This window comes from Zingiber officinale, unplaced genomic scaffold (assembly GCF_018446385.1).
Source record: "Zingiber officinale cultivar Zhangliang unplaced genomic scaffold, Zo_v1.1 ctg68, whole genome shotgun sequence".
In the NCBI taxonomy this organism is placed as follows: domain Eukaryota; kingdom Viridiplantae; phylum Streptophyta; class Magnoliopsida; order Zingiberales; family Zingiberaceae; genus Zingiber; species Zingiber officinale.
The window spans coordinates 530,112-557,187 of record NW_024589964.1 but is presented as its reverse complement, the minus strand read 5'-3'; the positions used below and the strand labels follow the sequence as shown (position 1 = coordinate 557,187).

General features: G+C 43.9%; 1 long non-coding RNA gene and 1 other non-coding gene across 2 annotated transcripts; one reads left to right on the top strand and one right to left on the bottom strand.

The window, feature by feature from the left end:
• Nucleotides 1–14,671: 14,671 nt before the first annotated feature.
• On the bottom strand, nucleotides 14,672–26,033 carry LOC122037608. Its single transcript, XR_006127681.1, has 2 exons — nucleotides 25,664–26,033; nucleotides 14,672–15,031 (listed from the first exon to the last, which is right to left on the bottom strand). It is a non-coding gene; the product is annotated as an uncharacterized LOC122037608 (long non-coding RNA).
• TRNAW-CCA lies at nucleotides 14,707–14,780 on the top strand. Its single transcript has one exon. It is a non-coding gene; the product is annotated as a tRNA-Trp (tRNA).
• Nucleotides 26,034–27,076: the final 1,043 nt, after the last annotated feature.

Genomic DNA, 27,076 nt, shown 5'->3' with positions numbered 1-27,076 from the left:
AGCGGGCAGCCTCAGCCCTATGCCTGCCGCTTTCCTAAGCACTTCGAGCCAGGATCGCGTTGCCCTTGTTCGTCTTATCTATAGTTCTATAGTTGCCCTTGTTCGTGTTCTCATAGTTATAGTTGCATGACTTCTTGCTTCTCTCCGACAAGATTCGGAATGGATTCTCCGACACTAGAAGCGGCTAGTACTACTGGGCTACCTCCCACGTCGCCGTCCTTAGTCGCTGCTGAGCCTTATACTCACTATCTTCTAGTTTGATCGCTTCTTTTGTTTAGAAAGAGGGCGAGTCGACGGACTACTTTACGAGACGAGAGTGCGATGTCTGGGTCGAACCACTTTCCTACCCTCCGGCCCTTACGAGTCCGAACTTCCTATAATATTCATATCCCCGGGTAAAGCGTCTTTAGTCGCTTCGTCTCTAGTTCCTCACCCCACTGTCTAGTTGAGCTCTTATACCCGGTCGGTAGAGCCCTTAGTCGCTTCGCTCACGTCGCATCCTCTTAGTCCTTTGTCACTACATTATGGTTCCTCTTTGGTCTCGTAGTCGTTCTTACTCTCCCGTATGGGTTTCGTATAGCACTTTCCCGTATGGTTTCGTGGTTCTTCCTCTCCCTTATTGTATTTTTTCTCCACGTCTACCCGTCGTGACCTCGGGCCTTCATTCAGATATTCCACTTCGCGTATTCTTGTCTATCTTTGTTACCATGAGAAGGAGAGCCAGATGATAGAGCCTTAGAAGACATGTTGCGTAGTCAACTTCAGATGCAGAAGCAGTGGGCAAGATCTGTCCTCTCCCATCCATTCCAGCCCAGCCTAGGATAACTATCACACGCTCTGCTCACACTCAAAGTGTATTCTCAAAAACACTATATTGAAGAAGTGAGAACAATAGAGCAAGAGTCTGAGGGAGATAAGATAAGATAATACATACCCATTCCATACAGTCAATAGCAGCACTTCCTAACATCTTTCGACGATTCAGAGTAACGAATCCGAGTTTGCTCTTCACTTCTCTCCAGTCCATCCCCTTCCAACCCTTTTGGATAACACTATAAAATAGTAAGGAAAGACAAAGAACCCCCGAGACTCGCGCTGCAGTCGTGAAAAGATTTAAGAAGGCATATCTCCCAGTCCAATCTAGCATAACATAGGACTCCAGTAATGAAATATAATCCACATCCTAAAGATTCTTTATCAATGCCCCCTAAAGAAAGATTACTTATAATTTAGCGTAAGCGCATCCTATGTATTCTTTCTCTTGCATGCCTTAGGGAAGGTCAATATATAATTAGACAGATGCCCTTTCTTTCCCTGGAGCCATGGTCTGGAAATGAGTTAACTCGCCCAGCATACTGGTTACTGACTGACCCCAGGTAGTTTCCGAAGCTCAAAACCAACAGCTAGAATTGGACAGGCATCAACTTGACCAACTTCAGATAGAGACAATGCATAAAGACTACACAAGTCACGTGCCAAAGAAGCTGGAGTGCGGCCAACTGTATCCTCTATTAAGTAGCATCTTTATAGTACTTGAGGGATAGTCAGCCCTCTTTCGCGGGTCACTCCTTAGATCAATTGTAGGTGCCATGGGTTGAGTTCCCTTTGATCCGTCAGGGCATCCAACTCAATAGTCATTCCTGTCAAGAGTTCTGCGTCTGGTCATGACCCACGGTACAGACTTTGAGGATCTACTTTTTTTTCAGGGATAGATTCTGAGTTTTTAGTAGGGTCGCACGGGCCCCAATACCAGCTATCTCACCTCTCGTATCACAATGATATAACAGTAAGGGCATACAAGGAAAGATTTCTTGTTCTTTCCCTCGCTCAGCTCTCACTCTAAATTCAAAGTATATTGAAGAAGTGAGAACCATTCCCTCACATAAATTGAATGCACGGTCTCTCAAGACTATCTTCCTTCGTATTTGCAAAAGAAATGAAGGTCGGTCCCTTTTATCTTTCGTCTTTTGATCTTCTTTGACTTGAGAAGTATATCGATCCCTTTCTTTTCTTAATCTTATCTCTTTCTTTTGAGTTCGGGATAGCTCTTAGTAGAGATTGTGAAGTGCTGTCTTCTACTTCAACTAGTCTCTCTTGGGGAAGATACTACATAAGACGCAGAATGAATAAAGCCTGACAATGGTAGTCTCGTCCGGGCAAGACTTTCAATTCAGTCTTTTTCTTTGTTTTTCTTCCCTATACCATATTTCTCTCCTCTCGTTTCACATGAAATTCAATGTTAGGTCATCCTAGTATAGGTAGAGCTCATTATAATACTGTAGCTATCTCTCCTCTCGAATCAATTGCACTCACCATTGGTCGTCAGATTCACTCACTCATGAAAGTCAGGGCAGACTAGGAAGGGCAAGGTCCTTATACTTCCACAAGCCAGGCAGCCCCAAGCACAAGAAAGAGAGCAGCCCCATCGCCTGGGTAAGCAGAGAGGAAGGAAGCTACGATAGATATCATACATCCCCTTACAGGCCAAGGTAGGGAAGGCAGCCCCATAGCCCTCACAGTTTGATATTAGTGTGATCATTTCGTCGATAAATGGACTCCATAAAGGATCTCATTTATAACTCTAAGCAGTATTTTCTCCTTTTCCCGGAAGAGATGTTGAACAGTTGCTAAATTGATGCCTTGAGTTATTGAATATAGGAGCCATTGACACTGCCATTGAGTAACTGATCCCCTCTGTATAGAGCTCTCTCCGTTCGTATGTAGGTATAGGAAGGCACGAGCGGGGGAGAAGAAAGAAAAAATCTCTCCTCTCGTTTCCCTTTGTTTAGTTGTTTGTTTTGGTCTCCTCTCTCATCCCTTGGAGTCAGTCCTTTGGTCTTTGTCGCACGGGACCAAATACCAGCAATCACACCTATCATTTCAGTAAGTCAGGGCATCCAACCTAATCCTATAGTTATGACCCTCATAACAGAGTATTGGGCTCGACCGTCTGGGAGAGAAACTGAGTTTCTTGTAGGGTCGCACGGGTAAATATACATTCTATTTCTCTCCTCTCGTTTCACATGAAATTCAATGTTAGGTCATCCTAGTATAGGTAGAGCTCATTATAATACTGTAGCTATCTCTCCTCTCGAATCAATTGCACTCACCATTGGTCGTATGAATCCCTCGCTCACTCACTCGCTCAGACCTTTGGTCGTATGAATACCTAAGACGATAGAGTTAGGAGATCCTACTAGAATTTCTTGTTCTTTCCCTCGCACAGCTCTCTCTCCTAGATTTAGTATAGGAAGGCCTGAGCAGAGAGAGATAGATTGAGGCCCCCTTATTGAAAGGGAGGGAGGCCACGGGGTACCAAAACATGCTCTCTCTCCTCTCGTTTGCCTTTGTCTCTCCTATGGTGTAATGAATCCCTAGCTCATTAAAGTAAGGGCATCCAACTGAATCTTATAGTTCTTACCCTCTGAATCACAGTTGGTCCTTTCCCATGCTCTATCATGTAAGGAGATCCCAGTATGGTTAGATCATATTACAAAAACTTTCGTATTCGTAGTTCTTAATCACTATAGCTATTAACGACAAGTTACTGAGAGAGAGATATATATTTTATGGGGAGAGTACTAGGTAAGGATTGGGTCGACCGTCTGGGATAGGTTAAAAGTAGTACATATATTAAGGTATTAGTATTAGCACTTTCCTTAGTCACTCATATACTCCTCTTCTTTAAGAAATCCAGTTCCAGCATCAACTAATTGTAGGTATAGGAAGCCCTTTAGTGGGGGCCCCTATTGCCCTAAGGAGGGTCGGTTGGGGTACCAATACCAGCTCTCCCTATCTGAGATGGAAACATATTTCGTTTTTGTTGGGATGCTCGGGTCAACCCCCGAACGGGACTCTTTCCTCTTCCTTCAGTGTTCTGTCGCTCTTCCCATTCTCCAATATCTCCAACATCTCCGCACCTGGTCAGCTCTCCCTAAACATCAACTCACTAGTATTACGTATTCCCGATCTCACAAAATAACATAAGATCTATATTCCCGATCTCCCTCACAATCTCCCTCTCGGTCGATCCCTGTCGTTAATTCTCTTTCAAGTTCTTTATACAGTCATCCTTATGATATACAAGAAACCAAAACTATATATGCCCTGAACGGCTCTCAGTCCTCTTCCATCGCTCTTGCCGTCGCTCTTCCCTTTCTCCTACATCTCCTAGTTCTCCGCACCTGGTCTGCAAAGTCACTAAGCTAGTTCTGTTCTATTAATAAGCCGACCACGGCAGTTCTCTTCCAGTTATATTGAATTCCTTAAACTCTAGTTAGAAATCCTTACTTAATAGGCTCATAGGGTAATAAGTCACATATAAAGCAATAGGGTATGGTAGGAAGCAATAGGCTTTCGTATATGAGAAGTATAATTATAAAGAGTTCTCAAATCACTCACCTTTATTTATATCGCAGTCTCGTAACTCATCCTTCTTTGTTGCTATAATGAAAGTCAATCTATAAGGTACCGCCCCTTTGAGCTTAGCTATGAGAGGTCCTGAATGGGCCCTCTAATCTATATTAAGGTTACATCTTACATTCCAAAAGTATGTTCCGCCTCTATAATCTTCTCTCATATCCATCTTTCTGTAATAAAGAAAGATTCTGTACGAGTCGCATGTGTAACTATATAAATATAGAAGTTCAGTATCCATCGTTCACGTGCCGCACAGCCAGGTAAATACTAAATCCTAAACCCCTCGAAGTCGCCCACTCGATCGATCACAGTCATTTGCTATTAATCGCATCTTATTATATCCCCTCATAATGATTCTCTCGTTCGCTCTTGTTGATCAATGTTACAGGATAATTGTATCCGCTTCAATAATAACAATCAATTTATGACATCTAGAATAGTACACAAAACCATTCGATCATTCAAGAAATTAATCTTGGGCAGCAGTTGAGAGGCTAGGCGGTACCTTGGTCCACTAGCTCGTATAAGTTCATTATAAAGAGAAGATCAAATAGGGGTGTACTGTTAAGGGAGAGGTAGTCTTAAGAAAAAGCGCACAGCATACAATCCTAAGGTTGATACCATCATTATGAGACTCTCGAATCTCACGTTCTGGGATCTCTATTGTTCTGGATTCCCCTTCCTTCTTTCTTTATGGTTACCCTCTCTAAGTTCGAGGTTCTAGTCGCATTTGTAATAAATATAGCCAGTGCAACTAAAATGAGTGTACTTTCGTGCATTAATTCCAGATCAGAGGCCCCTGAGACCGGCTAGGGTGGGACAGCAGAGCAGATCAAAGCAGTATTGGACAGTCTCGATTAAGTATAATTCGCTCAAATAGCGATTTCCTAAGATGCCTTATATATATTCTCATCTTCACATGCTCTCTCAGTATACCAGTCATCAATTCCATTCTATTATATAGGATATAAAACAAATACAAAAGAAGAGGTCTATATATAAGATCAATATGAGCACTGGCTAAAAAGAACACTACATCTGCACTTCCTGAGAGTCATTCAAGTACGAAACATGGGTTTCCATCTCTGGAGTCTGTTTTCCCTCTATTATTAATAGTCAAGTTGGAAAGAAAGTAGGAAACCCCGTATTTTTTCACTCCATATACTCTCCCCTATCAAAATGGACTCCAAGTAAGAAAGACAGTTAGAAACCCATGTTTTTCGCCTGAAGTCTCTTTCCCCTAGTAACTTTGTGATGAAGTTCTCAAATTAGTAAGAAACCCCGTATTTTGAGCCTCAACTCAGTTTCCCCTATGGTCCAGAAGTTGGACATCAAGTCAGAAACCCCGTATTTTGAGCATCAAGTCTCTTTCCCCTAGGTAAATGGTCCAGAAGTTGGACATCAAGTCAGAAACCCCGTATTTTGAGCCTCAACTTTGTTTCGCCTAGTAAAATAGGATCGAGGTCTTGTCTAAAGTCAAAGTACGAAACCCGTGTTTTTTCCCCAGCACCAGGAGTGAAAAAAAAACACAAACAACTGAAACCACTTCTTCACGTCTCTGCCGCTCGTCCGAAAATACTACTGATGGGTTTTTAGGCGTCACACGTCGCTTTAAGCTTTGCTCGTCCCACAGCAACCTCTCTACCCCATCAGAAGTCTTTTATGGCTCAACGGCCATTTACTCTTACCCTCAACGGTCGAGCCAACAAATACTGCTGATGGGGATTGGTCGTCTACCCAAAATACTACTGATGGGTTTTTAGGTAGTCACACGTCGCTTCGCTCGTCCCTTCTCTTTCTTTACCCTAACTTTGATTCAAACACAATTAATGTTATCTGCCCGTCTCGAGTGAAATGAAAAAGCACCTCTTGAAATTGAAATTCAATTATTTGAAAATCCAGATTAAATCACAAACCAATCTTAGCTTGCAATCGCTTTTAGCTACGAAAGATCTGCCCGTGGGCAACTTGCTTCGGCTGCTTCCATTGATGGAGGCCTGGCCTTATGATAGGATAAATGGCAAGCGAATACGAATCCCCTCTAGGGCAGGGCTGCCCCCTGTCTGACCTCCTCACACCACACTCTTCTCGATCCGGCCGACAGATGCCTGTTCCGCTAAATCAGCCTACTTTTATAACTCGTCGTCTTAATAACTCCGCCTTTTCCGTGGGCATTTGTACACCAGTGCAGTGGTTTAGTCTCCAAATGCCTTTCTTTCTCGGTCTCCGCTCCTTTTGGCAAGATGTCAAATTGCGGAAAGATGCCCGATTGCGATACACAATACAAGTCATTAGCGATAGTCGACTACGTAGGCGGAGGGGAAGAGGTCCCAGAATCTGAGGTAGTAGCAGCAGCAGTCACACTGTACATCAACAGGTTCTATCCCGATCTGCTTTCGGTTAAGTAATCTTTCACTATTCATTATCTTTCGTTTGTCAACCGCTCATGCTTTGTAGCTTTGTATCGGAACTCCGAATTGGATTTCTTTCTACTTTGTTCTCTGTTCGTGTCGGGTACTCGCTCTGCTAATATGTATGATAACCAGTAAAGGAAGGGAACATCACCCTAAACCGTAACAGCAATACCAACGGATATGACCAAAAAGGCCTTGTCACCACGTCGCTATCGCGGATTATGGGAGTCAGACGTCCCTCTCTCCCTTACTATATAAGCGAGCCTATCCTTACTTATTATAGTCTGCCCTAACTTTATTTCGAGCCAAGCAACTTATAGGGGTAGTAGATCTTTCGTAGTTTCGTAAGTTATTCAAAACGTAGAAAGAAAAGGCTAAAAAATTCTGCTGATGGGGCCCTGCAGCAAGAGGTCTCATATCTAAATGGTGTACGGAGAAGATCTTTTCTAAGCAGAAGACATCAGCAGTCTTTTTATAGTGAATGGCTATGAAAAACCCAAAACAAACATCATCTTTATTAGGGATTAGGGAAAAGACTACTTTTTTTATCGCCCCTTCCCTTCGTCTTTTTTCAGCTCTTCGCCCCACAGCAACAGTCGTAAATGGCTTTAGGCCATTTACTCTTACCTTTACAGTCGAGCATATCCGGGTCTACAATCGACCTTACGGTCGCTGGCTATATTCTCCTTTTGTCGCCCCTCTCCTTATCAGTCGAGTTCTATCCTTACGTCTACAATCGACCTATCGGTCGCTGGCTCAACTACTCTTTTAGTCGCCCCTCTCCTTTCAGTCGAGCTCTATCTGTCGATACCCTCTCGCATAATATTCGCTCGAGCTCTATCAGGGTCTACAATCGACCTTACGGTCGCTGGCTATATTCTCCTTTTGTCGCCCCTCTCCTTTACAGTCGAGTTCTATCCTTTCGTCTACAATCGACCTATCGGTCGCTGGCTATATTCCCCTTTTGTCGCCCCTTCCCTTCGTCTTTTTTCAGCTCTTCGCCCCTCTCGCATACGCTCGAGCTCTATCAGGGTCTACAATCGACCTTACGGTCGCTGGCTATATTCTCCTTTTGTCGCCCCTCTCCTTATCAGTCGAGTTCTATCCTTTCGGATACCCTGCCCTGACTTGAACTTTAAAACCGAGCCATCGTCAGATGCCCTTCCCAACTTAAAAGTTCAAAGGATTAAACTTTTGTTCAGCTCTTCGCCAATCGACTATCGTCTCACCTATCCTGTGGGTACCCTCTCCTTATCAGTCGAGCTCGATCCTTACGTCTCCAATCCCCCTCGCCCTTCGGGCGAGCTCAATCGGTTGATTCCCTATCGGTCGCTGGCTCAACTACTCTTTCCGTCGCCCCTCTCCTTATCAGTCGAGTTCTATCCTTACGGATACCCTTCCCTTCGTTCAGCTCTTCGCCAATCGACTATCGTCTCACCTATCCAGTGGGTACCCTATCGGTCGAGCCATCTAAAGATGCCCTTACGGATGCCGTGGGATTTTCTCAGTCGTCACACTAACGTACTACTCTATCTATGAATGAGGCCAACGAGAGCAGCCCGCCACTGACTCTAACGGCTGAAATCTCTATTTCTACGCAATTCATGGTGAACTTAGACGAGGCGATCAAAGAGTTCCACCGGGACCGCTGGTGCTATGCCCTTTCTTTATGCTTGTTAGAAAGTAGACCCCCTTAGTAGACCAGACCGTCTGTCCTACTAATTAGTCTCTCTGTCTATGCTTTATGGTTCTTAGTTCAAGTAGGACAGAAGTCAGTCCGGTCAATCAAGCATTCCAGCGAGCCTCTGCCCTTTAGAAGGCTATTCTGTCTCGAATCGTTGGGGAGGAGCAAGACGAGTTCATTCAGGTACCTAACTAAGCGCATCTCTCAAGCAAGGACTGGTTCGAATGCGAAGGAGCCGGTTACTTAGAGTAATCAAGCTGGCGGGACTACTTGACTTGAATAGGAAATCGGACTTCTAAGCTGATAGTTGGCTTCGCTAATTAGTAGGAATATTGAATTCGAATACTTGTTTTGTTGTATGGCCATTATACAACACTATAATAGCATATAGGGAAGGGGGAGGGTCTTATTAATACCTATACTCCCCCACAAGCTAAGCAAGAGCTCATAGGAAAGGTTCGCAAGACACTTGTGATTCTGTAAGAGTGGGGATTCACCCTCGTAATGCCTCCAACTAGTTCAGTATCCGTCCTAACGTCAGGAATAGAGTAAAGGGACGGCCTTTTATCTCCGCTATTCTTCGCATCTCGAAAGAGAAAGAAAATGTCTACGTCGCTGCCGCTCGTTCCTCTTCACCCTTCACTATTTCTATTCTCCCATCGGGGACTATTAGAAGCATCCAAAGCAAGCCAATTATATCCTAAGTCCTTTGCTGCAAAAGCATAAGTCTTGCGCTCTGTCTCTTGCAGCGAGACCATATAGATAGGTGGGAGAAAACACTCTCTTTCCTAAGTCATGGCTAGGAATACTAAGCATCAGATATCCCAAATATCTTTCAATTCTTTTTATATCGGTCCACCCTTTTTTTCCCCGGCACACTCACTATATTAGGTGGATCCCCAGTTAGACATAACGCAAGTCAAACTTGCAGCCTGGCGTCCTTCCATGGATTGATCGTTGAGGTAAAGGTTGACACAAAAAGAAGTGCGTCTCGTCCCTCTTTGTCTTTGTTTTCATCCTATCCTCTCTCTCTTTATACCACAAATGGGACGCTATGAGCTAGCTACTCGACATCGAGTGCTATTGGCTAGAAATCCGAAAGAACCTATTCTTTCACAACTCCTTCGTCGCTAACTAGAGTGCCAAAACAAAGCTCAGGCAATTAAGCCAATGTATAATATTCTGGGGGAACCCAGAAATGGAAGCAAAAGAAGAGAAATGAGATCTGTTGGTTCAGGATAAACTGAATCCGTTGGCTAGGAGGGATAAACCAGAGCCGTTGTTTCGTCGGCTGATGCTGCGGAGCTTTACTCGGCTTTTGAGTAAAACCACTTCTTTGGCTGAAATAAAGAATGTTTCACAGAAGGAAGGGGGTGTTGACCTATTCGACTTCGTTTCATCGGTTGATACTTATGAGATGGTTAGGCTTCCGCGCGCCTGGCCTACTGCCTGTGAAATGAATGAATTGCTTTTCCCTCAAAAAAAAATGAACAAGAGTTTACAGCTGACCCAGAGCTAGCCACACCTCCGAAAGACTCCATCACTTGACACTTTCTTATTCACACCGAAGAGCTAGTGCGCAACTAGTGCCCAATGAAGACCCAAGCAATGCATCGAGAAGGCGAAAGAGAGAAGCCACGTCGCTGTCGCTCGTACCCAATAATTACCAGTATAGTTGCGTGAATGGCAATTCAAAACTACGATATGATTTCTGCCCGTGGGCCTTTTGTTCGCTATAGGGACTATGAAAGATTCCCGTATGATAAAGATATTTGCTATCTTTCCTTCCTTGGTCTTGCTTCTGAAGTTCTTTATCCGGTGAAAAAGGTAGGGAAAGAATTCATTACAAGAGAAAGACTGACAGGAGATGAAGAACCGGACAAAACAATTAACATATATAGTAGCAGCAGCCCAGTAGAGTTCTGGTGGAGCTGTATCCGCAGCCTAATGAGTCTCCAGAGCTTGTTTTGTGGTCAGGTACCCAAAGAGTGAATGGCCCACGACTACGGTATTATAGTCCATTCAGATATTCGACTGTTGCGGTCGGGCCGAAATTGTGAGAACGACGGGGAGCAGCAAAAGAACTTCTTGAAAGGAAAGCACAGCAAAGGACAATCTCAAAAGGAGAAGGTTTTCTCTTAATCACTCGTGTAGGGCAAAAGCTTTCACTCTCGAGATTCCGTAACAGCTCTCTCTGCCCTATTTTCTGTGAAGGTGCGTGTGGAATTAGATTATGAATTTGCTGGATTTGTTTACGAATTCATCCATCGATCAGATCGGGATAATCAGATATCAGATAGGGGGACTAGTAAGGATGAGCTCATGTTTTTCTGAAATGGGAGAGAGATAGGATAGGGTAAGGCCTTACCGAGTCACTAGCAGGCCGAGTAGAGTACTCCTTATTGTTTTGAGTGCTTCTTGGTCGAGAACCAGTCAAGAAAAGAACATGATCTTGAAACCCGCATGAATGAAAGAACTAGTCTCTTCGTCCACCCGGTTTGCCTCCGCCTTCGTTAGCGATTCCAACGCATCACTTAGTGCGTGCTATGGCATGTTCGGGGCTGAGCAGGTCCTTCTCTGATCTTTGTTTTCTTTATCCTTATGCCATATCAGTTCTAGTGGTATAGTGATTCTTCCCCTATTGGTGTGCACTTATCCATCGTTTGCTCTTGTTCACATCTACTCGTTGTGTGACCAGAATATGTACCCCTTCCCAACTTAAAAGTTCAGCTCTTCGCCAATCGACTATCGTCTCACCTATCCATATCCAGTGGGTACCCTCTCCTTATCAGTCGAGCTCGATCCTTACGTCTCCAATCCCCCTTCCCTTCGTTTCTTCTCAGCTCTTCGCCCCACAGCAACAGTCGTAAATGGCTCAACGGCCATTTACTCTTACCTTATCAATATTAGTCGAGCATATCTAAATCTACAATCGACCTATCGGTCGCTGCCTCCTTTTGTCGGCCCTTCCCTTCGTCTTTTTTCAGCTCTTCGCCCCTCTCCTTTACAGTCGAGCATATCAGGGGATACCCTCTCGCATACGCTCGAGCCCTATCCTTTCGGATATCCTTCCCTTCGTTCAGCTCTTCGCCCCTCGCCCTTCGGGCGAGCTCAATCGGTTGATTCCCAAAAGTCATGATGGTATTGCGCTGCCTCTATTCCCCTTGTGTCGGCCCACAGCAACAGTCGTAAATGGCTTTAGGCCATTTACTCTTACCTTATCAGTCGAGCATATCTGTCGATACCCTTCCCTTCGTTCAGCTCTTTCGCCCCTGAGCTTCATTAGCTTCTTTCTTCATTGTCTTCTTATGTTAGCAGGATCTGAATTTAGTTGACTTCGTTCCCGGGAATTGAGTTCCTTGTCATCTCATAGGATGGGACCGGGGTCTGATATGGAGAGGACCTCCTTTCGCCCATGGTCGCTTTAAGTACTTGCACCGTGGGAGCCCTCCTGAATCTCTGCCCTGGATGAGGTATGCCTCTGCCAAGGACTCAGCGTGGCCTAGCATAGCTAGGGATTAATAGCTCTGACGTCTAGTTGAATCCCACAGTCGGTTCCCTACTGGTCCTCTTTTTTCAGTCCAGGTTTGCTAGTACGTTCAACTCTTCTTCTCGCCTATGATAGTTCTTCTCGTCTCATTCCCTTCTCTATCATATATCGTCTTCTCTTTCTTGACTCTCCCCCCCGAAGCTCTAGTTCTTTAGCTGCATTCCCGCTCGCGGAATTGTTGCTTTCTTTGGTCCACACTTTGCTTAGACAGCAGCATAGATCGTAGCTCCAGCTGGGAGCTCCCACGAAGCTTTGCCCTTCGTAGCTTTCTTTCCTGACATTCTTTATATAGCTTTTCTTTCCGCTTGCCTTTTCATTCTCCTTCTTCTAGGCCAGGTTTTGAATCTCCAGATGCCGAGCCCTTATCAACTTATTGAGCCATGATCTCCTTGCTTTTTTTCGTGGTTTTCTTCTCCCTGATAGGGTGCGCTTCTTCTCGAAGATCTCTCCGCCAGCAATAATAAGAAAGGCTCAGCTAGTTTCACTTCGTATATGTTTGACTAGCTGCCCATCTTGGCCCTTTCTCGAGTCGAGTCAATCTCTTGAAGGAAGGTCTTTCTCGTCTATTGAACTCTTGCTTTATCTCTCATTCTTCCATCTTAGTCACCTGCAGCTCGTGCTTGGCTTGTCCAACTTGAACGATGATTTGATCTCAAATATCTCTTTTACAAGAAATGCTTATATATAAGTGGTCATTGGTCAAAGTAGCTATAACTACAGGCGTCAGTGCTTCTTCCCCCCTAGTAGTTATAGCTTCCCTGCTTCTGCCCTTAATTAACCAATCAACTGATGAAAGGGATCTCGCTTGAAACCGTAGACTTCGTGCCTCTGACTTCTCGCCTCTGACTTCGCGCTTGAAACCGTAGACTTCGTGCCTCTGACTTCTCGCCTCTGACTTCGCGCTTGAAACCGTAGACAGGTGACGACTACTAAGTAATCGACCAGACCATAGTCCGCATCACTCGCACCTCACCTCACATTCTATCCTCTGATTGAAGGGCAGGGACAGGCTGAACGTGTCAAGCAATGGTACTAGGCCTTGACTTTCTGAGATTGATGATTCAACTGAAGCTATCCTCTATTTCTGATATACCCACTCCCTACAATAGCTTTCCTCACTTCTAAGGTCGGATCTTCTGCTCTGGTCGGATCGCTTCCTCTGTCGCCACTTTGCACTCGAGCTTGATCTATGAGGAGGCAGCAATAGTCGCTCGTCCCACTGGGCTCTCGTATGAATCGGTTTCTTAATGGTATCTTTCTCTCATTTGAACTCCGCCTACCCTGTCGTAGATCATACTTGTCTGCCCCAATGCCCCTCTGAGCCATTAAGCGCTTGTGATCTTCACTCCCCTGATGCAACTTCTAATCTTCTGTATCGTCTGCACTGGTTTGTACACGAATATTTCCGGTAGATCATATATTTCCATCAGCCGGCCGGTGGGAGCGAGAAGTTTGGGATATGTTTGGTCTTTCTTCCATCAAGAATCCGGATCTACGCCGTATATCAACAGATTCTGGTTTCGAGGGTCATCCATTACGAAAAGACCTTCCTCTGAGTGGATATGTGGAAGTACGCTATTCTGATCCAGAGAAACGTGTGGTTTCTGAACCCATTGAGATGACCCAAGAATTTAGCTATTTCGATTTTCCCAGTCCTTGGGAACAGCGTAGCGACGGATAATTAAAAAGAAGAATAGATCCAGTCCAGGGGACAAAGAAATAGGAAATGCTATTTGCTTTGTAAGAATCAGAATGAACTTCTATGAAATGAAAAAGTTTCACGGGAATTGTCTTGATCGTCGGATATCATTGAGAAATAGGAAGAATGGAACGATTTCCTGCAATTCTTCCCAGTATGGAATGACTAAAGAATCAAGCTACAAGTCTCGATCTATACAAAACGCACTGGATTTTTGCCTTTCTTTCGGTTTCATTGATAGCAGGCAGAAGACCCTTACTCTATAGGGGCGCTAGCGCTTTACTAATAGAATAGAAAGTCAAGGTTCTGAAAGAAAAACGTAATAGGCTGCTACTCTAGGCTCGCTTCGCTTCTTCAAGCTCCGCCTCTTATTTCAAACTAAAGCGCTAACGCCCCTTATATTATTTAGTAAAGCAACCTTTCGCGCTAGGCGCTCATCCTTTTTGTCTGGGTGGAAGCTGGCGGCAGGGCTTGCTTACACGGAATTGGGATTCGCATGCAACTATTTCTATCGGGGCTTATTCAAAGGGCTGATTTTTTGAACCTCGCTCATAAGTAAGTAAGCGTTGGTAGGAGCGGCGGGATGATATTGAGTATATAAAGAAATCAAAACCAAAAAAAAAGAAGAAATGGCAAGAGAAATTGGATATCGATGGAGGAAATAACGATGTGGAAAAGAGGGCAGAGATTCTCTACAATGACACCGTAGTGTAGACCAATTGAAAGGGATGTGGCCCAGCTTGGTAGCTTGTTTTGGATACAAAATGTCACGGGTTCCAATGAAGTCATCCTTACCTTCTCCTCTGGGCAGTAACGAAGGTGAAGATCGATTCAAATTTGACATTCAAAATTATGAATTGTTTGATACTAGATGCATGCAAGATGTAGTGAAGGTACAAAAATCATTTTTCTTTACAATCGTATCTACTCTGATAAGAAAGCGCTCTTAGTTCAGTTCGGTAGAACGTGGGTCTCCAAAACCCTCTGTCGTAGGTTCAAATCCTACAGAGCGTGATTCCGAATCAACAGACCAAAAATCTTTTCTTTCAGAACCTCTGTGAACATAGGAATTGGATGGATGACTCACTCTATCTTGAATGAGATGTTAAACTGGTCCTCTTCGCCAATCGACTATCGTCTCACCTATCCATATCCATATCCATATCCAGTGGGTACACTTCCCTTCGTTCAGCTCTTCGCCCCACAGCAACAGTCGTAAATGGCTCAACGGCCATTTAGATTAATACTGATGTGTATTCTTTGGCCTTATCAGTCGAGCTCGATCCTTACGTCTCCAATCGACCTATCGGTCGCTGGCTCAACTACTCTTTCCGTCGCCAATCGACTATCGTCTCACCTTATATGATAATCCTTCGCCTACCGGCTCAGCTCTTCGCCCCAAAAGTTCAAAGAATGAAACTTTTGTTCAGCTCTTCAAATACTGCTGATGGTTTTTTAGGCGACTATCGTCTCACCTTATCCACGATAATCCTTCAAATTCAACTAGTTGTACTCGTGATTGAATGTCTTTTATTGAGGGCAGGGAGAGAGAAGACCCAGTACTCTCTGGTTCGTCAGTCTCCCGAATTGAAAAGATGAAATTGAGATAGAAGCGTTCCGGCTTAAACCTTCTTGACGGAAAGGAAAGGGTTCCTGCTTAAACCTTCTGACGGAATTTCATAGCTAGGAATGGAATAGCGAGGAATGGAATAGCGAGGACAGAAATAGCCCAGCCACTCGGTGATGGGCTGGGCGGGGGTCCCTAACCCAGATAATACCCATCACCGAGCTACAAACGAAAAGAGCTACACAAAGAAAAGACAAAGAAGACTTCTTATACTTATAATATCCGTAAGTATCCGTAGCTCGACTTCACACTTTGCCAACGGGAGCTCCACAAAGAAGACTCATTTCTTATATAACATATAATTCATATTCAACTATTTCGGTTACGTTATATATAAATACGAATGGTATATGACGAAGAGAGAATTCCTAGTAATGGTTGATAGTGAACCAAGAAATATCTTTCAACGAGAAAGCTCTACCCAGTAGCGCTTCCCTTATATATAACTTTGTGGGATTTGAGTTAGTAATTTCCCGTGAAGCCGGTTATAGGAGCCTAAGATCTTTCATTCAAGCTCTAAAGTTAAAAAAACTCTTCCGGGAGGACAAACTATATTTTATTTTAGTAAGGGAGGAATAATAAAGACTCTCATTGATGAAACTCTTTTCTTTTGAATTTTGTATTGACTACGAAAGATCGTATTACTTTCTTATATGATTATATGATTATGTTCAACTTCCACAAAAACCCATCAGCAGTAATAAAGGTCGAGGAGTCCTTCTGGATGTCAATTCATTCTTTTCAGGAGCTGCTTTAGTGAATTCGATACAGGGCACAGAGGATCCCATGAACCCGGGTCGGCTCTTGTCTTCATTTATAGTTCCGAATAGCTAGTGTGAGTTGCACGGGCGTTCCACTCGTTCTAGCCAGTCGCGTCAGTTTCGGCGTCGGGTGGGCAAAAAGAATATACGGGACTCGGGACCTAAGAGTCTAATTCTATCTGCCCAAGGTAAATCCGAGCTCAAGGGAAGAGACCCACCCCTTTTTCATCAAGCCTCATCAACATCAGCAGTCTTTTGAATTCAAACAGTATTTTCTTAAAAGCCCAAAACTTATATTCTTTTTTTTGGCGGTCTCAGTCCAGTCTCGGTTCAATCAGTGCGCTATCAGTCCAGTACCATTAGCTCTCCAAGGGTAGAAATCCATTCTTTCCGGGGAAGAACTGGCTTGGCACACTGTGAAGGATCTTCTTGAAAAGCATACTACGGCTTAGCACGCTAGGAGTGGGAGTCAAATCATTCCTTCTTCACTCTCTCTAGGGTCTTAGAAGACCGATACCTAGAATATCTAGTGTAGTCAGGCTCTTCATGTAGCGCTGCTCTTTCCAAGAATCTTTTTAGGATCTAGTAGTCTTCCCCCTTCCGTAGTCGCTAATGGCATAAGTGCTGTCCGATACGTTTTTTCATGCGCACAAGAGCTAAGCTAAGACCGAATTCAATAGCATAGGATAAGAGTCAGAGTCAGACCGGATGTGCACCATGCTTTACACATAGAATTCGACTAAACGAAGGAAACTGGCTTGCTTGATTCGAGTGCTAGCTGTCTTCTGCGGTTATAGAATTTTGAAATATCTTCTCTTCTCGCTCCTTCTCGCTTACCTTATTACTATTATTAAAAAGGGACACTTACTGGTTCAACATTAGAGCCAGGGACAGATGGTACAGTACTTGATACTGCCTCTTCCTTCAAAATCTAAGGTATTCGACAAACCCAAGAAATTGGGGAACTGGTTTTCGCACTGGATAGATTGCCTCAGCACTCCTACCGGATGGAAAGGTATTGATACAAGCGGATTGATTGCCCCACGGGGCGGTAATAAACCATATGGATTGAAGGCGGAAAGGAAAGTGAGATCTCTTGAAAGGATATCCCAACCGACCCCCATTAGACTGACCTGGAACTGGAGGAACAGTAGCAAGAGAAGCGAAGCAGCTATCCCCTCTCTCAATTGAAATACTTCCTCCTCTCTCTTTCTTCTTTATCTTTAGTGAGTTAACCATTATGCAAGAAATTTTTTTGAAACTGACATCAGGCTTTCCGGGCATATGCGTGGTAAAAGCAAGGACAGAAAGAAATGCCAGGAAATCGAGTACGGAAAGAAACCCAACAAAGACAGCGAAATGCCAGGAAATCGAGTCCTGAAAGACAGATTCAACTGCATAAGAGTCAATGGAAGAAAGGCTATTACTATAGGTGAGCCGATAGGCGATTGGAAGCAGAGTCCTGAAAGACAGATTCAACTGCGGATTCTAAAGAAGAGTCACTGGAAGAATCAGGGGTCGAGTTCAACTGAAGAAAAGAAGAGTCATCGGTATCGAATTGAATGGCAGAGGAGTCAACTGCTACATAAAGAAAGGAGTCAACTTCGGAGGAAAGAAAGGAGTCAACTGCTACATAAAGAAAGGAGTCAACTTCGGAGGAAGGAAAGGATCTTTCGTAGTTTTGAATTTGGTGGGGATGTGGGGTAGAGTCCTGAAAGACCGATTCAACTGCATACCCCTAGGAGTGGGCTCCGGTATCGATCTCAAACAACCGGAATTCGCGGGTCGAGAAATCGAGAGAGTAGTAGCGAGAGAGTAGTAGTAGTAATAGTAATATCAAGCTGATTGCTTCAAATCAGAGACACAACCCTAAAGGACATATCTAAACCCAAGGAAAGAAGGGTAAACCCCTCCTCGAAAGGCCTTCAATGGCCTCCCTCCTCGAATCGAACTATCAATCTTTGCTATCCCTCCTTTCATCCTCAACTCCCCCTTCCGGGTATACCTAATGCCGGAATCGTATACCTAATCTTTTAATCCTCAATCTAGGAATCTCAAATACTTGAATCTCAATTGAAAACCTATCCTGCTGGTCATGCTAAAACAGAAAGTACAGACCCAAACCCAATCGGGGGGTACCAACCAAAGGAAAAACCCCAACCCAAGGCTAACCCCATGATGCCATCAATCCTTTCATCCTCAACTCCCCCTTCCGGGTATACCTAATGCCGGAATCGTAAATAGAGGAATCCTCAATACTTGAATCTCAATTTCACCCATCCAGCAGCTGGTCATGCTAAACCTGAAAGTCCATCTAAAACAGAAAGTCCATACCCGTAAGTGAATGGCCATCAAAGCAGCAGGTCGTAAATGGTGTGTACACCATTGACTTTTTCCATTCACGCGTTATCGTCGAATACCCAATCCGATCCCTCCTTTCATCCAACTATGAATCAATCTATGAATCAATTCCATCCCTCCTTGAATCCATCAATGCTATCAATTCCATCTCTCTCTTTCTATACGCAATTGAATCATACAACAAAAGGGTCCCCAACCTAAACTCGAAAACCTAAACTCTTAATGCCAAGCTTAACTTCACTAACTCTTAATGCCAAGCTTAACTTCACTTCATGAACTCGAAATGCCATCATCCTGCTGAATCTATCTTTCTCCGACCTCCCTTCTTCTTCGATGGACTCCTCTTTTCTGTAGTTGAATCTTTCTTTGCGGTACCCAGTTTAACTAACCCGTCCTGAACGTTCCTTACCCGTCCTGAACGTTCCTTACTTGATGAACTCTCCTCAAGTGAGGTGTACCTAGTTTAAATGCAAGTCAGGTGTGGGTGCTGAAGCGTCCTTACTTTTTGCCCTATGCCTAAGTCAGGTGTACCTAGTTTAACTAACCGAAGTAAGGTATACCTAGTTTAAATGGTGTACCTAGTTTGGGTCCTGCCCCGTCCTCACTTGATCACCTATGCCGAACATCCCTCCCTGAAACTCACTCCCCTAACTCAAACCCTTAAGAGCGGTACTCTTAAATAGTTTGTTTAGCTGCTGTTGCAGTTGTAGATGGTTTGTTTTGTGCACTACTCTTTCTGATCAATCCTCAGCTGAAACCCTTTAAGTGGTAGGTCTATATTCCTAATAATAAGTGGTAGGTCTATTCCTCGACTGAAACCCTTTAAGTGTGAGGTCTGTCTCTTCCTGAACTGGAACCCCGTGAAGTGGCTGTTAGGTCTCTTCCTCAACTGAAAACCCCTAACTGAAACTCGAAAGCCAGTTTTTTCTTTACTTATTTTCTTACAAAATACTGCTGATGTTTGTTCAAAATATCTTTCTTTATAAAAGTCGAGTCAAAAATTCTTCTGTCGAGTCATGAGATCAGCATTTGACTCGACTTTCCTAAAGTTGAATATAAGTAATTTTGAATGCCATTCACGACCTCTTGCTGTGAGGTATGGCTGAGTGGCTTAAGGCATTGGTTTGCTGGTTGATACTATATTTCTCTTTATTCTTTCTCTATCCTTCTTTGTCTGCTTCCTCTCCCGCTCCTGCTGGTCGAGTACTTCCCACGGCCTAAAAAACCCATCAGCAGTATTTTGTTGAGTCGTTTTTAATCTTAATATAATATAGAATGATTTGAATCTTTCCCCAAAGCTAAATCTTCCCCCATCTTGAGTATTTGAAGTTGTAAAACCCGTGTTTTTGGCATAATTCTGATTTTCGCCCCAAAAAAAACATCAGCAGAATCTTATGGACAACTGAATTTCTCAAAAGTTGTAAAACCCGTGTTTTTGGCCTAATTCTAATTTTCGCAGGGAAATCAAGAACTGAATTTCTCAAAAGTTGTAAAACCCGTGTTTTTGGCATAAAGTTCAAAAGATACGCCAAAAAAAAACATCAGCAGAATTTTGAAATCTCACTTTTCTATTTTAATACTTGTCATTTCTTTATCCGAACGCTCAAGCTCGTTATTATATTCCGCTATTTAGAACTGTTCTAGAAGAGACTTTACAGGAAAGAGCACTTTTGTATGAAATGACTTTCTATTTCCAAACGCTCCAGCTCGGCTCGGCCCAGAAGCAGTATTTTAATATTGAATTTTTGTTTTCATTTAAAATACTGCTGATGGGTTCGGGGGCTATTAAATGAAGCACCAGGTCGAATATCTAAATGGCACGCATACCTACGTCTACAATGGTGTACCATTGACTCTTTCCATTGACTCTTTCCTTTGGTCGGCTTAAAACCTAACTATAAAACGATCCCTCGTTATCACTCGTCCCTTGAATTCCTACCTTGAGCGTTAGGAAATTACAAGTTCAAGTTCAAGTCTTAAAAGTATGATCTCGAAGTTCAAGTTGTGAAGTATTAACCGGGTAGCGGGTAGCTTTCATTCAAGTAAGGGGCGGAGAGCTGAACGAAGGGAAGGGGAAAGGGGCGAAGAGCTGAACAAAAGTTGAATCCTTTGAACTTTTAAGTTGGGAAGGGGCCTCTCTATTATACAAATACAATGGAGTAAGACAGAATTTGCTTTTCCCCATCAGCAGTATTTTGTCGAGTAGTTTTGAATAGCCATTCACGCAACTATACTGGTAATTATCCGCTGAGGGTAGAGCCGATATGCTCGACTAATATTGACTAAGGGTAGATCTTTCGTAGTTTTGAATCTTATTGCCACAAACTTACTTACTAAATGCTAGCACCAAGTCGTTCTACAAAACTACGAAAGATCTTTCCTTACTATAATGGCTATTCAAAACGTATACTGATCTTCTTGCTTGGGCCGAGTGATTATGATAACGACGGGGTGAAATCGAGATTGGGTGGGAGTCTACCGCAAATGAAATTGCTATCGAAAATCATGCATTGGATGGATGCCCGGGCATTGAGAAGGAAGGACGCGTCGAAGAGGCGAAAGGCCAGCAGCCAAGAATTGAATGATGGGGCTTGGGTATCGAATTGAATGGCGGAGGAGTCAACTGCGGATTGAATGGCAGAGGAGTCAACTGCATACCAGAGGATCTTTCGTAGTTTTGAATCCGGGGTCGAGTACCGAAAGACAGCCAAATGACAGCAGCAAAGAGAGCGAAATTCAAGGAATACAGAAAGAGAGAAAGGAGTAGGAGTCAGAATAGTAATAGGAAAATGTCTGACTTCCAATTTGCCTTTCAATTTGTGATTGAATTATTTAGCAATAACTGGTATTTATCTTCCATTCCAGGACGTGTCCAGTTTTCTCAATTCCTTAATTGAATTATTTGGGAACTCCTGTCAATGGCATAGCCGGACGTGTTCAGTTAGAATTCGAGGCCCCTAAATAAAAGTCAGTTTGGTTGGGGTTGGGGACCCTAACGCGTGAATGGTCAAAGTCAATGGCTGAGCTAGCGAATTACTGGTATTACGAACTTAATATATAGTGGGGTGAAATATATATACAGGTGACATAATTACTTACTAGAAAGGGAAGCTACACCAAAGCAAAGGACATAATAATAAAAACAATTACAAGCACTATGGCTGGACAGAAAACCCACTACAGAGGAGCTAGTACCGGTAGACCCAAACAAAGTAGAGACCAAACACCACTTCAGGCACTTATATTACTTATGGCTTTTGAAGCTAATGCGGCGGCTGATGCAGTTACGGGGGCATGGGAGGCTAGGGCGGCGAGGGAAGTTGATAATAGAAGGGTTTTCATTTGACTAAGCAACAGGGACACAAGCAAGGGACGAAGGCGAAAACACCGTATTTGGAGCCTAAACTCTCTTTTACATGGGTACAGAAGTTCAACAAAAGTTGATCTAAATTTTCTTTGATAAAAGCAAGGAGAAATTTTCTTTGGATTTGCGACAAAATATTCAAAATTGGATTTGCCCTAAGCAACGGGGCCAAAAGTTGATCTAAATTTTCTTTGATAAAAGAGAATTTTCAAGATATCGAGAAACCATTAAAATTGGCCCGGAGCCAAGATAAGACTACTCAGCCACATAGATAATACTAGTCAGCCACATGGATAAGACTATTCAGCCACATACATAATACTAGTCAGCCACGCACATAAGACTACTCATATGGGGTTCGAGTTGAAGAAATTCAAAACAGCGAATCGAGATATTTCTATACTTCGCATTTGCGACACTTTTTCATGTTGAAAAAGGGGCAAAAGTAGAAGAATCCGTTAATGCAAAAGTACCCAAATTTGGTGCTTGAAAAGCTAAATTTGGTGCTTGAAAAGTAGCTCAATTTCCTACTGCAAAAGTAGAGCAAATTTGCCGCTGAAAAAAAAGTAGCAAAAGTCGCTAAATCCGTTACTGCAAAAGTAGATCAATTAGCTACTGCAAAAGTAGAGCAATTCGGGGCTTGAAAAGGTGGGGCTAAAGGAGTTCCCTTCGGTACTGAAAAAGTAGTTCCTGTTCCTAAAGTAGAAGACTCCGCTACTGCCCCAGTCGGGGCTGCTGCAAAAGGAGATAAAGGAGAAGAATCGGGGGCTTCAGAAGTAGACTCAGGTGGGGCTTCAGAAAGGAGACTCACTTGGGGCTGCAAAAGTTCACTCCTGCTCTTGAAAGTGACTGGTGCTAGGGCGGCTACTGCTGTTGGGGCGGCTGTTGCTAGGGCTGGTGCCTTTGGGGCTGCTGTTGGAGTCGTTCCTAAAGAAAGTAGTTCCTTCAGTTGGTGCACCCTCAGTTGGTGCAAAAAGAGTTCCTACTGTAGAATCCTCTGGGGCTGTAGAATCTTCCGGGGCTGAAAAAGTCTCTCAATTCGGGGCTTGAAAAGTAGTTCCTTTCGGTACTGCAAAAGGAGATAAAGGAGACTCAGGTGTCGCTATTGCAGTTACTAGGGTTGCTGGGTCCTCGGCTATTGAAGTGACTGGTACTAGGGCTGTTGCAGTTCCTGTTGCTACTGCCTTTGAAGTTGACACAGTTGCTACTGTTACTGATGTTACAGGTCCTTTAGATAGGGCTGACGCGGCCTAAAAAAAGAAATGTAAACGTTACTGTTCCTACTGTTGCTACTAGAGTAGCTAGGGCTGCTGCTCTTGCAGTTCCTTTAGCTTGCAGTTCCTTTAGATAGGGCTGACCCCGACGGAGTTCCTGGTGCGTAATACTATAATTTGCTGGGGCAGTTGTTCCTAGAGAATCCTCTGTTGAGGCAAAAGTCGTTCCTAAACTAGAATCCTCTGGGGCTGTAGCTAAAGTATAATCCTTTGGTTCTTGACTTGAAAAGTAGTTCCTAATGAACACTAGAATAATCAGGTAGGGCAGTTGTTCCTAAAGTATAATACTCTGTTGGGGATGGGGAAGTTGGTACTACTGTAGAAGAATCTGTTGAGGCTTCAACAGTAGCAAAAGTCAAATCCCCTGGGGCTGGTAAACTTCTTCCTCAAGTAGTATCATCTTCTGTTGATGCAAAAGTTGGTCCTAAAGTCTCAGCCTCTGTTGAGGCTTCAACAGTAGCAAAAGGAGAATAATCCCTTACTGCAAAAGGAGAGAAATTCGGTACGGCACAAAGTAGAGAAAGTAGGGGCTCCTAAAAAAGTAGAATCCTTTGGGGCTTCAAAAGTTGGGGCTAAAGTAGACTCAGTTGGTAGGGCTGCTAAAGTAGAGGAAAGTAGGGGCTTCCTAAGTTGGGGCTAAAGTAGACTCAGTAGGGGATTCAAAAGTCGCTAAAGAGGCAGCTACTGGTACTGCAAAAGTCTAAAGTAGAGAGAAATCCGTTCCTACAAAAGTAGAGAAATCAGGAGCTAAAAAAGTAGAGAAATTAGGTACTCCAAAAGTAGATCAAGTAGGGGATGCAGTCGCTAAAGTAGAATCATCAGCTGCTGCTTTCTAGGAGCTACAAAAGTAGATCAATTCGGGGCTTCAAAAGTCGCAAAAGTAGAATCAGCTGCTGCTGCCAAAGTCTCTCAATTCGAGGCTGAAAAAGTCTCTCAAGTAGGGGTTACCAACGAGGAAACCCCATCGTTCCTTAAAATAGATCTTTCTTTCCGGGCATATGCGCGGTAAAAGAAAGTACTGAAACAGAAAGGTCTCGATCGGCACCTGAGGAGTCAATCAAAGAAAGGGCACCAGAGCTTGGGTATGGGAAGCAGGAGCTTCCACTGAGACTGCAGTTGGAGAGAGCTCAATTGAGTACGCAGATTTAGAGGACCTCGAAAGAAAGAGGGCAGAATAGAGACTTTAGGTACTGAAAAAAGTAGACAAAAGTAGCATCATTAGGTGCTTCAAAAGTAGATCAATTAGGGACTACGAACATGATAGCCACCCAAGGAGGGAGAAATGCCCAACTGCCTCTCCTGTAACTCAAAACCCTTAACTCTAAAGTCAATGTAACTCCCCTCAACCCTAAACTATAGGAACTCAACTGAGCTATCGTACCTACAGAACTCAAAACCCTAAACTCTATCTGTCTTAGGTATATTCAAAACTACGAAAGACCATCTACTAAACTCCTACCCCTCTACAGGAAACCCTTCCCCAATCCATACTTATCTACTCCCCTCAGCTGTCCTTTCCTTTCGATCTCTACCTTTGGTATCTCCAACTTCCAATTGGAGTAGTTGCATATTTGTATTTATATAAGGTCTTTTTATGAATGCAATAAAACTCCAAGAACTCCAACTTCAGGTGGAACTACGCCTTCTTCAGGTTCAGGTTAAACCCATCACTCTAAATCGACATCCCTCTCCTTTGAAATCGTTCTCTTCCTTTCCCTTCCGGTTCTCTTTCTCTCGCTACCTTCTTCATTCCTCCCCTTATCAGGTGTTCGCGTATTCATTCCTCGCCCTTACGGGCGAGCTATTTTCATTCCTTTCCTTCCTATCTCGATTTCATTAGTTCCTTTCGGTTCGGTTCCCTTTCCTTTCTTTGGTTGCATCTGTTGTTGGTTTTCTAGTCATTTCTTTGACCAGTGAATATGTGCGGAATTAGAATACATATATGAAGGAGGGGTGGCCGGGAGGTTACCCCGATTGAAGTCCTAGAGATCAAGGACGGTCTAATATGGAACACCTATACTTCAATAGAAGTGAAAGGAAACTTCAACCTATTCACAATCGACTGAACTCAACCCCAGATCAAAGAAATTCTTTGAACTCCTACCCTTTTCTTTGAAGTTGAATTCATCTACCTCTCTCAAACGGAGCAGGAACTTCTCTTTCTTCGATTCTTTCCTTGGTCTACTCTAGTCAAACCCAATCGACTGACCTCAAGTACAGTTCAAATGGCTACCTTATCTACTGACCTCTAGGAATCTGAATTCAGCTCTCTGCACCTAGGATAGCTGCATCTGTCTATTTATATATTATATTTATTGAAATTAAAATTTCACTCTAACTCCAAAAGTAGAAGCTCCAACTTACCCTTCCCTTTCGTTCAGCTCTTCGCCAATTCGACTATCGTCTCACCTATCTATATCCATATCCATATCCAGTGGGTACACTTCCCTTCGTTCAGCTCTTCGCCCCACAGCAACAGTCGTAAATGGCTTTAGGCCATTTACTCTTACCTTATCAGTCGAGCTCGATCCTTACGTCTCCAATCCCCCTTCCCTGTCGTTTCTTCTCAGCTCTTCGCCCCTCTCCTTATCAGTCGAGCATATCTGTCTCCTACTATCGACCTATCGGTCGCTGGCTCAAATACTGCTATTCTTGTAGTCGCCCCTCTCGCATACGCTCGAGCTCTATCAGGGATACCCTCTCCCTTATGGTCGAGCATATCTAAGTCTACGATCTCCCAACTAAATGACGGTATGGCGCTGGCTCAACTACTCTTTTAGTCGCCCCTCTCCTTATCAGTCGAGCTCTATCTTAGGATACCCTTCCCTTCGTTCAGCTCTTCGCCCCTCGCCCTTCGGGCGAGCTCAATCGGTTGATTCCCAAAAGTAATGATGGTATTGCGCTGGCTCAACTACTGCTATTCTTTCCGTCGCCCCTCTCCTTATCAGTCGAGCTCTATCTTAGTCTACAATCCCCCTCGCCCTTCGGGCGAGCTCAATCGGTTGATTCCCAAAAGTAATGATGGTATTGCGCTGCCTCAATACTCTTGTAGTCGGCCCTCTCCTTATCAGTCGAGCATATCCGGGTCTACAATCGACCTTACGGTCGCTGGCTCCTTTTGTCGCCCCTCTCGCATACGCTCGAGCTCTATCAGGGGATACCCTTCGCCTAACGGCTCAGCTCTTCGCCAATTCGACTATCGTCTCACCTATCTATATCCATCTCCAGTGGGTACCCTCTCCTTATCAGTCGAGCTCGATCCTTACGTCTCCAATCGACCTATCGGTCGCTGGCTCGTCTACACGTCGCCCCTTCGCCTAACGGCTCAGCTCTTCGCCCCTTCTGCTGAAGCCCTAGCTCCTTCTGTGGAATCCCCTTTCCCTTCCCTTTGTTGCATTCCATCATTCCATTCCTTACTATCTTTCCTGTCGTTCTGTTCCTCAGGTCTGAAGTTGCTTGCTGTCGTTCCTGTTGTTCAGTCTTCGCTGTTTCAGTCATTTCTTTGACCAGGGCATAGGTCGGAATTAGACCTATTTGAGGAACAAGGGGCTGCCAGGTGGAATGAATACGCTCCCCTGATAAGGGGAGGGTGAACCGAAGTTCATACGTAAGCTCAAGGACTCTCTTTCCTTACTCTCTTTCTTGTCGTTCGCTTCGCTCTCTTTCGATTGCATCCCTTTCTTTTTCCCTTCCTCAGGTCTGAGCTGTCCTGTTGTTTCTAGTCATTTCTTTGACCAGGGCATAGGTCCGGAAAAGAAAGACATATAGATGAAGGAGGGGCGAAAGAGCTGAGCCGACAGGCGAAGAGGTTGCCTAGTGGGAGTTGGTAACCCCGATTGAAGTCCTAGATCTCCTTGAAGGTCTAGGTACTGAAAGCACCTTAAATCTATAGAAGTGAAAGGAAATTGAAATTGATATCTCCA